Genomic DNA, 9,861 nt, shown 5'->3' on the forward strand with positions numbered 1-9,861 from the left:
AACCCAGAGTACTTAAGAAAAATAAATTGCAAAATAGTGAATGTGCTTTTTTGTTCTCTGAGGAAGGGAGGCATGATCCTTTGGGGGAGAGGAAAATAATCAGTTGCATCAGAATAAGGAAGTCCATGCCAGTGAGTCAACAAGCATTTATTGTCTTTATTATGTGTGAGGTGCTATAATATATGGAGGTTCCAAAGAAAGAGGAAAAATAAGTACCTTCCCTCAAGAAATTAATATTCCAATAGGAGAAATTATATGTAAATAAGTATAAATAAATAAGATATATTCAGAGTAAGTAAGACGTAATCTCAGAGGAAAGGTATTAAGGACCAGGAAAGGCATCTTGCAGAAAACAAGACCAGTTAAGTTTTAAAGAAAGGTAGAGAATCCAAGAGATGGAGGCAAGGAAGCACAGTATTAGCTATACTGAATACCTAATAAAAGCAATTAGCTACAAGAATTTCATAAAGTATTTCAGGAGTACTACAGTTGCCAGCTTTACCATGAAAACAGATGTCCAAGATTTCCAAGAGGGAAAGATTCAATGTTTAACTCTTCTGGGAAGGCAGATGGAAGCATTAGAGATTGCTGAAAACTTGGATGATGGAACAACCAACAGTGACCATTTAAATTCTGTACTTTACCTCCAGCTCACTATTCAAGTTTGAGGAACATAGAAAATAATCATACTCTGCTTGGAAAAGAAAAAAATACACAACTCTTTTCTTTACATCATTTTAATCCTTGGAATAGGATTAGACTTGCAGAGGCTTACCTGAGTCTTGTACTAGTTCTCTCAACTTCATTTGCTTCATCTCAGAATAGGTTTACCTCAGGTGACCAAGATTTGAAATCCTCCTTCCCATCATCAAAAAAAAAAAAAAAAATCTCTTCTTCATTTTTCAAAAACCTTGGATGAAAACTCTAGATTTTGTATGGGAGCAGATAGTAGCTGGGTCCAGAAACATGAAAAAATCTCTCAGTGTGTGTCTTATGGTACTGGAGAGACCTTTCCATCCAGCATTTCATTGCTGGGCACTGGCTGTGTGGTCAGGCACTAAAATGAAAGCTTGTAACTCTTTTGTCAGAGTCAGCTCACTCAGGCTCAGCAGAAATATTTTTCTTTGGAAAGCATCAAGTCTTCTGAGGACATTGAAGATACAGTAAAATTATCTGGAATTGAAGAAATTTTAGTAAAAAGGGCCAAGAGTCAGAAGATGGTACGTTACATGTGAGGAACAGAAAGAAATCTACTTTCATAGATTGCAGAGTATATGTAGGGAAGCAAAATGTAAGAAGACTGGAAAGGTATGAAGTGATCATGTTGCAGAGGACTTCAAAAGGCAAACATGAGTTTGCATTTAATTTTGGAGAAAATAGGGAGCCATTAAAGTATGTTGAATAAGGAAGTAACATCATTAGATCTATGCTTTGGGAAGATCATTATAGCAGCTGAGTGGAGTGTGAACTGGAATGTGGAGAGAATTAAATCAGGGATATCAACAAGCTGGCTATCAGCTGTCATGTGTGAAGTTACGAATGTCTCAAGCAGTTTGGCACTGGTGTCAAAGGAAGAAAGGGGATGTACACAAGAGATGTTGTGAAGGTAGAAATGAGAAGACTTAGCCATGAAATGTATATTTAGGATAAATACAAATGATGAGTAAACAGACACCCAGGTTTCAAGTCTAGGTTAGAGAAAGGGTGGTGATTCCCTCAACAGTAAGGAGAGGATTTAGAGAGGGAAAGTAATGATCTTGTTTTTAGAAATGTTGAATTCAATATATCTGTTGGACATTTAATTTGAGTTATCCAGTTAGGTAGTTAGAAATGTGAGCCTAAAAGTCATGAGAAAAGTTAGGGCTGAAAAATAGATGTAAAAATCATCTAGATAATAATTTAACTTCTGGAGGAATCTGGTGAGATCACCAATCAAAAATGTGTGTGTGTGATCACCAATCAAAAATGTGCGTGTGTGTGTATGTGTGTGTGTACAGAAAGAGACAGAAACACAGAGAGAAAGGCAGAGAGAGAGAGAGAGACAAATAGAGAGACAGAGAGAGAATAACATGACCTCATTGTAGAGTGGGATGAAGTCATAGGATCAGAGGAGAAAGTACCATTTTAAGTTTGAACAGGAATCAAGTTTCAGAAGAGCTGATATGATGAATTAGATAATGATTTAATTAGCTAAGTATAAAAGATTGCCATACTGTTTTGAGGTCCCAGTTGAGATTATGTAATTTAAATTTGTCATGGACTCAGCAGGTCTTAATAATTTTCTCTTTTTTGTGCTTGTCATTTCAGTTTACTGCCCACTTTCAGAATGCCCTTTATTATTTACACTATTCTATTCTCAAACCCATACAATTCTTCATGACCCTGTTTGGAGATGTCTTGAAAAAGATATTGGACTGGTTTTCCATCTTTTTCACTAGCTCATCTTACAGATGAGCTAAAGAGGAAAAAAAGAGTTAAGTGGCTTACCTGAGGTCACATAGCTAGTGTCTGAGCCCAGATTTGAACTCAGAAGTTTTCCTGATTCCAGGCTCAGCACATAATTTTCTCTACCTCTGTTTAACAGACTTTACATAGGAATGAAAGCAATTTATGGAGAGAATAATTCAAAACTGGAGTTTTGCAAATCATGATAAAAAATAGGATAAGGGGGCAAGAAACTAGAATACAGAAAAGTGTGTAGAATTTAACTAGTTGCACCAAGGGATCAAGACAGGGAAAGGAAAAAGAATGTAGCTATTTAAGACATGCTCATTTCTATGTGTAGTTGAGGGGGGATGCAGGTGTAAGTCATATAAAATTAATCAATTGAGAAAATGAAAAGTAGGAGCATTTGAGGAATTGTCAGTAAGTTGAAATTCCCTATTATGAGATAAGGAGTTGGAATAGAAAGAAAAATCTTGATCCAAGCACTTAACTCAAAGTTCAAAACACAAGGGTTTTGAATTCTGTATTGGAGTATTTTTGTGTGCGGCTCAACAGAGACAAGAGTTTCATGGACTTGGAATATTTCATAATTTCTTGAAAATAGTAAAACTCGGTTTCCAGTTAAAATGTAACAACAGAAATTGTGTCATGCCTTGTAAACTGCAAAGATAAGATTTTTCATATTTATCTACTACTTTATAGTTGGAAAAGTTGTTTTTTAACCCTCTAGAATTCCACTTTGCTTTGGAAACCATGAGATAAGAACTATAAATATTAACAATAAGTTACACACAGGGCAGCTAGATGGCACAGTGGCTAAAACACCACACCTAGAGTTAGGATGGCTTATCTTCCTGAGTTCAAATCTGGCCTCAGACACTTACTAGCTATGTCACCCTGGGCAAGTTTTATTTGCTTCAATTTCATCATCTATAAAATGAGATGGAGAAGGAAATAACAAACTAATTTAGTATCTTTACCAAGAAAACATCAAATGGGGTCATGAAGAGTTGGACATGACTGAACAGCTAAACAACACCACAGCAGATGGGGAAAAGAGCCTCATAAAGGCTATCTCTGACTCTCTAACTATCCTTAAATATTTTCTTCTTAATTATGTTCTACTCAAGTTAATTCTCAAAGCCATGAGGATCATCCAAATTCCTAAGGCAAAGCAGAAGGGGGAAAGGGTAGGGATCTTAACTCTCTACAGGTCTCTTTGTGTCATATTTGTATTTATGCTAAAAACTAAGACTGTTGTATAATTGATCCACTGTGAGTTGAAGTATATGTTAGTGGAGTTGCTACTCTGTGCCAAATACTAAAGATCCCATGGCTAACTGGAGCAGGAAAGGATAAGATAAAAATTAAGAGAAGTCCCCAACTTATATCCAGGGACTTTGTGTCAAAGAAGTCTTTGACAAAAGAGTTACCTCTGATAGAGATCAAATGACACAGGCTTCATTGGATTTGTTTGTTTATTTGTTGGTTTGTTTGGATTATTTTTATTTTGTTTTGTTTTTTACTAATGTCTCCCTGCCAGCGTCTGATCATTCAAATGCCATTGCCCTCCAATCCAGCAGGCCTATTGGGTCCTTCTCTCCACTATTTGGTAGTCTTCTCAAATTATTCCCCATTTCTAACGTTTCTTCCCATAAACATGGTCCACATACTCAGAATATAACATGGGAATGAGTAAGTTTACATTGGAATGAAGGACCAAAAATTTTTAGCTCTTCTACGTCTCTTTACTGCCCATTTTCAGAATGCCCTTTACTATTTAAAATATTCTATCCTCAAACCCATAACTCCTCCCATCACACTAAAGTTCTCTTCATGTATCTATCAGAACTTCCTCTTTCTTTGATTACTGCAAAGAATCTATTATGTTTTCTTTCTAGGTCAATTCTGGAAATTTCTGTCATTTTTCTCTTATGCCAGTAGTGCAGACACACTGTACTCCTCCCTTATGTCTGATATTTTTAATTGTTGTTCCTGTTCAAAATGGCATTACCTCAGTTCCTTCCCTTTGGATTTTAGTCTCAGGGCATGGCAATCATTATTAAAATTATCCTACTTTACTTCTCCAAAAATAACAGAAAATCAGAGGGAAGAATGAGAGAAGTGGCTACTCCTAACTTCAGTGAAAGATCCATGTTTCTGCAACAAAGAAAAAATGAATGTGAAAAACTTTCATTTTCTCTCTGTGTCATTCAGTTGTTTCAGTTGTATCTGACTCTTCATGACATCATTTGGAGTTTTCTTGACAAAGATCTGGAAATTATTTGTCATTTCCTTCTCCAGACATTTTCCCTGTAGTTTGTAATTATCTTCTTCAGCCAGAAATTGAAAGGCAAAAGAATCCTTAGGCCTTTTTAATCTAAAGTGATTTCTGGTCCCCCTCTTTCCCCACAAAATGCCAACATTCAGTTTTATAATTTCAAAACTTCCAAACAAAGTCATAATCATCAAGAAATGTCACTAATAGAATCTTGGCAATTTTTAGAAAAAAACATTTTTGATAAAATACATGCTTACTCTCAAGGCACTTAAAATCTAATAAGAGAAGAAAGAAATTAAAATAAAATGTTGTATGTGATCAGTGCATAATAAAAGAATAAATGAAAAAATATTAGAGTTCAGGGGATGGAGAACACCCTTTTGCTTGCAGGCTAGTGGGCTAATAAAATATTCTTTGAGAAAATTATATTTGAGAGGCAGAGCCAAGATGGCAGAGTAAAGGCAGGGACTTGCCTGAGATCTCCTCACAAACCTTCCAAATACTCTTAAAAATTACTCTAAACAAATTCTAGAGCAGAAATCTCACAAAAAGATGGAGTGCAAAAATTTCTATCCCAGGACAACTTGAAAAGTAGGCAGGAAAAGTCTATCACATGTTGGTGAGAGAGGAGCAAAATTCAGCACAGGTTGTACCAGCACAGCCCCTATCATAGGAAATGAGGAGTGGGCCTTGGGAGTAATTGAATCAGAAGCAGAAGCAGCAAAGGCTGTTTTGGAGCTATTGGTCCACAGATGGTAAGGGGGTCAAACTGATCAGAAGGAGATTGCAGGGCTATTGTTGCTAACACTAAGGCAGGACTCTGTTGCTTTGCCTCTACTTGGATCCTGGGTGGCAGTCACAGGATGAGGAAGAGAACTAGCACAGCTTACTTGAATCCACAGTGGAGGGGGAACCCTCCTCATAGTTCCAGGACAGAGAAGAGTGCTTGTGGTTGCTCACAAACAAGAGCACAAGTCAGAAGGACAGTAAACATCTTTCCTTAGTACATACTACATTGGAAAAACTAAAAAATTATAGGTCCTTAGAAGTATTTCTGAAAACAGGTGCACAAAACTCCTGAAGTTTGGGACAGTATACCCTCCACACTGGAAGCAGAATTCTATTTTAACAAACAATTAAAAGTCAGGTAAAAGTCTGGGAAAATGAGCAAACAGCAGAAAAAAATTCTGACTACAGAAAGTTACTATAGTGATGAGGAAGATGAAAACATATGCTCAGAAGAACTCAACAAAGTCGAAGCTCCTACATCCAAAGCCTTGAAGAAAAATATGAATTGGTCTCAGGCCATGAAAGAGCTTGAAAAGGATTTTAAAACTAAGTAAGAGGGGCAGAGGAAAAATTGGGAAAAGAAATGAGAGCGATGCAAGAAAATCATGAAAAATAAGTGATCAACAACTTGGTAAAGAAGACACACACACACACACACACACACACACAAATCTGAAAAAAACAAAAACAAAAACAAAACCTTAAAAAAACAGATGAGGTCAAATGGTAAAAGAGATCCCAAAAGACAGCGAGGAGGAAAATGCCTTAAAAACCAAAATTGGCAAAGTGGAAAAGGAGGTTCAAAAAATGACTGAAGAAAATAATTCTTTAAAAATTAGAATTAAGCAAATGGAAGCTAATGGCTTTATGAGAAATCATAAGAATGGAAAAAATAGAAGACATGAAATACCTCACTGGAAAAGCAACTGACCTGGAAAATAGATTCAAGAGAGATAATTTTAAAATTATTGGACGACCTGAAAGCCATGATCCAAAAAAGTAGCCTAGACACCACCTTTCAAGAAATGATCAAAAAAACTACCCTAATATTCTAGAACCAGAGGGTAAAATAGAAATCAAAAGAATCTACCAATCTCTTCCTGAAAGAGATCCCCAAATGAAAACTGCCAGGAACATTATAAACAAATTTCAGAGTTTCCAGGCCAAGGAGAAAATACTTCAAGGAGCCAGAAAGAAGCAATTCAAGTATGGTAGAGCCACAGTCAGGACAACACAAGATTTAGCATCTTCTACGTAAAAGGATTGGAAGGCTTCACATATGACATTCCAGGGGGCAAAGGAGCTAGGATTACAATCAAGAATCCCCTACCTAGCAAAACTGAGTATAACCCTTCAGGGGAAAAAATGGAAATTCAATGAGATAGAGGACTTTCAAACACTCTTGATGAAAATACCATGACTGAATAGAAAATTTAACTTTAAAATACAAGACTCAAGGGAAACAAAAGAAAAGGCACTTGAGAAGGCTAAACTGTTTACATTCCTACATGGAAGATGCTATTTGTAATCTATAAGACCTTATGCATTATTAGAATAGTTAGAAGGAATATACACAGAGAGAAGTGTGAGTTGAATATGAGGTGATACCTAAAAAATACAATTAAAGGGTGAGAGAGGAATGTACTGGGAGAAAGAGAAAGGGAGAGGTAGAATGGGGCAAATTGTCTGACATAAAAGAGGCAAGAAAAGCTTTTACAGTTGAGGGGAAGAAAGGAAAGGTGAGGGGAAGTGATCAAACCTTACTCTCATCAAAATTGTTCCAAAAAGGGAAAAGCATACACACTCAATTGAGTATAGAGATCTATCTTACCCTATAGAAAAGTAGGTGGAGAGGAGGATAATAAAAAGGGGTATTATATGGGGAGAAGTTTAGTAGAGGGTGTAGTTAAAAGGAAAATACTTTTTAGAAAGGACAGGCTGAGAGAGAATAGAATAGATGAGGGAGGAGGATAGGATGGAGGGAAATACAGTTAGCAATAGTAACTGCGGAAATAAATTGAAGCAAGTTTCTCTGATAAAAGTCTCATTTTTTAAACATATAGAGAACTGAGTCAAACATATACAAATAAGTCACTCCCTAACTGACAAATGATCAAAAAGATATGATCAGTATTCAGATGATTTATCTATAGCCGTTAAATACTCTAACTCATTATTGATTGGAGTAATTCAAATTAAAACAATTTTGAGATATTACCTCATACCTATTAGATTGGCTAATAGGACAGAAAAAGTAAATGACAAATGTTGGAGGGAATCTGGGAAAAATGAGACATTAATATCTTGTTGCTGGAGTTGTGACCTGATTCAATCGTTCTGTAGAGCAATTTTGAACTATGTTCAAAGATCTATAAAAATCATTCATCCTGTTGATTTAGCAACATTACTGCTAGGTCTGTACCCCAAAAGAGATAAAAACAGAAAAGGACTTATATGTACAAAAATATTTATAGCACCTCATCTCTGGAGGCAAAGGATTAGAAATTGAGGGGATGCCCATCGACTTGGGGAATGGCTAAACAATTGTGGTATGTGATTATGATGGAATTCCATTATAAGAAATGAAGGACAGAATGCTCTCAGAAAAACCTGAAAAGATATGTATGAGTTGATGTAAAGTGAAATGTTTTAGGTACAAAAGTAATAATAATGTTATAAGATGATTAGTTCTAAGTGACTTAGCTATTCTGAACAATATAAGACAACCGTGAAGGATGTATGATAAAAAATGCCATCTAGCTCCAGAGAAAGAATTGATGGTGTCTGAATAGAGATTGAAGCATACTTTTTTACTTTATTTTTCTTAAATGTTTTTGTCTATGTTTTCTTTCACAACATGACCATTACGAATATGTTTTGCATGACAACACATGCATAACTTATATTGAACCGTTTGCCTTCTTAATGAGGAGAAGGTGGGGAGGGAGGAAGGGAGAGAATCTGGAACTCAAAGTGTAATAAATGAGTATTAAAAGTTGTTTTTACATGTAACTGAGAGAAAATAAATAAATTTTAAAAAATTCAAAAGAAAATTATATTTGCCCTGGGATTTCAAACATAGGTATGACTTTTATAGAAGGATGAAAAGAATAAATGCATTCCAGGTATGGGGGGTGGGGCAATGGTAGAAGAAAAGCATGGATGGACCACACAAAGTTATAAAAAAGTCTGTATTCTAATTTCAAATCTGCTACTAACTATTTGTGCTATTTTGGGTAAGTTACAATTTATTTAGGCATCATTTTCCATAAGTAGAATTAATTGATTCTAGAAACAGCAAGTTGCTCAGTCTGCTTGTATTGAAATGTATATGAAAGAGAGAATGATGGTATAAATTCATTAAAGTAAGTTGGAATCAGATTGTGGAGGATATTAAATTAAATGTTCAAACATTTTCTATTAGGCAAAGAATGGATGTTTCTGAATATTGGAATTATGTCATCAGAGCTATGCATTTAGGAAATTAAAATAGTAGTGGTTTGTGGGCTGACTGAAGTCAGGAGAGAGAGAGAGAGAGAGAGAGAGAGAGGGAGAGAGAGAGAGAGAGAGAGAGAGAGAGAGAGAGAGAGAGAGAGAGAGAGAGAGCAGGAAGACTGAGGTAGGAGACCATTGTGACAGCCAAATAAAAGCCTTAAATTAGAGAAATAGGCAAAAGGAAAAAGAAAATTCGTGACTAAGTAACAATAAAACGGCCTGCCTTGGGCAGTGATGAGTCCACTACATCTAGTGATATGCAGGTGAAAAATAGATAATCATTTGACAATGATCTGTGAGAAATTTCTATTCAAACATGGGTTGGAGTAAATGAACTTGTATTTTGCAACCCTGAGATTCCATGAATCTTTGATAATGTAGTAGCCATTGTAATTGAGAAGAAGAAAGGGATTTTATAGACACCAAGGTTTGGTAACTAATTTGATGTGGAGAGTGAGGAGGGAAATAAAGAAATCAAGTGTTACACTGAGGTTACTAACATGAGTGACTGCAAAAAATTGCAGTGCCATCAGTAGAAATAGCCAAGTCAGGAATAGGAGAATGTTTTGTAGGAAATATGACAGGTTAGGCTAGCCACTTTAATTCTGAGGTAATAAGCCATAAAAGTGGACATGTCCATCAGTCAGTTTGAAATCTATATTTGCTTGTTTGTTTGTTTTCTTCTCTAGGCCCAATATCCTCATATTAGTCAAATGATCCTTATGATATAATCTCAGAGGTGGGTGCTCAGCATCTTGGTTGTTTTTCCCTGGATCCTCCGTACCTTATCAAAGTTCTTCCTAAAATGTTGTAAACAGAAGAGAGCACACTATTCAGGGAAAAGTATAGTG

The 9,861-nt window shown here is 35.9% G+C and overlaps 1 pseudogene; it reads left to right on the forward strand.

The window, feature by feature from the left end:
- The first annotated feature begins 503 nt into the window (after positions 1 to 503).
- On the forward strand, positions 504 to 1,235 carry LOC140522983 (zinc fingers and homeoboxes protein 1-like; annotated as a pseudogene).
- Positions 1,236 to 9,861: the final 8,626 nt, after the last annotated feature.

The sequence above is a fragment of the Notamacropus eugenii genome, chromosome 2, assembly GCF_028372415.1.
Source record: "Notamacropus eugenii isolate mMacEug1 chromosome 2, mMacEug1.pri_v2, whole genome shotgun sequence".
NCBI classification, from domain to species: Eukaryota; Metazoa; Chordata; class Mammalia; order Diprotodontia; family Macropodidae; genus Notamacropus; species Notamacropus eugenii.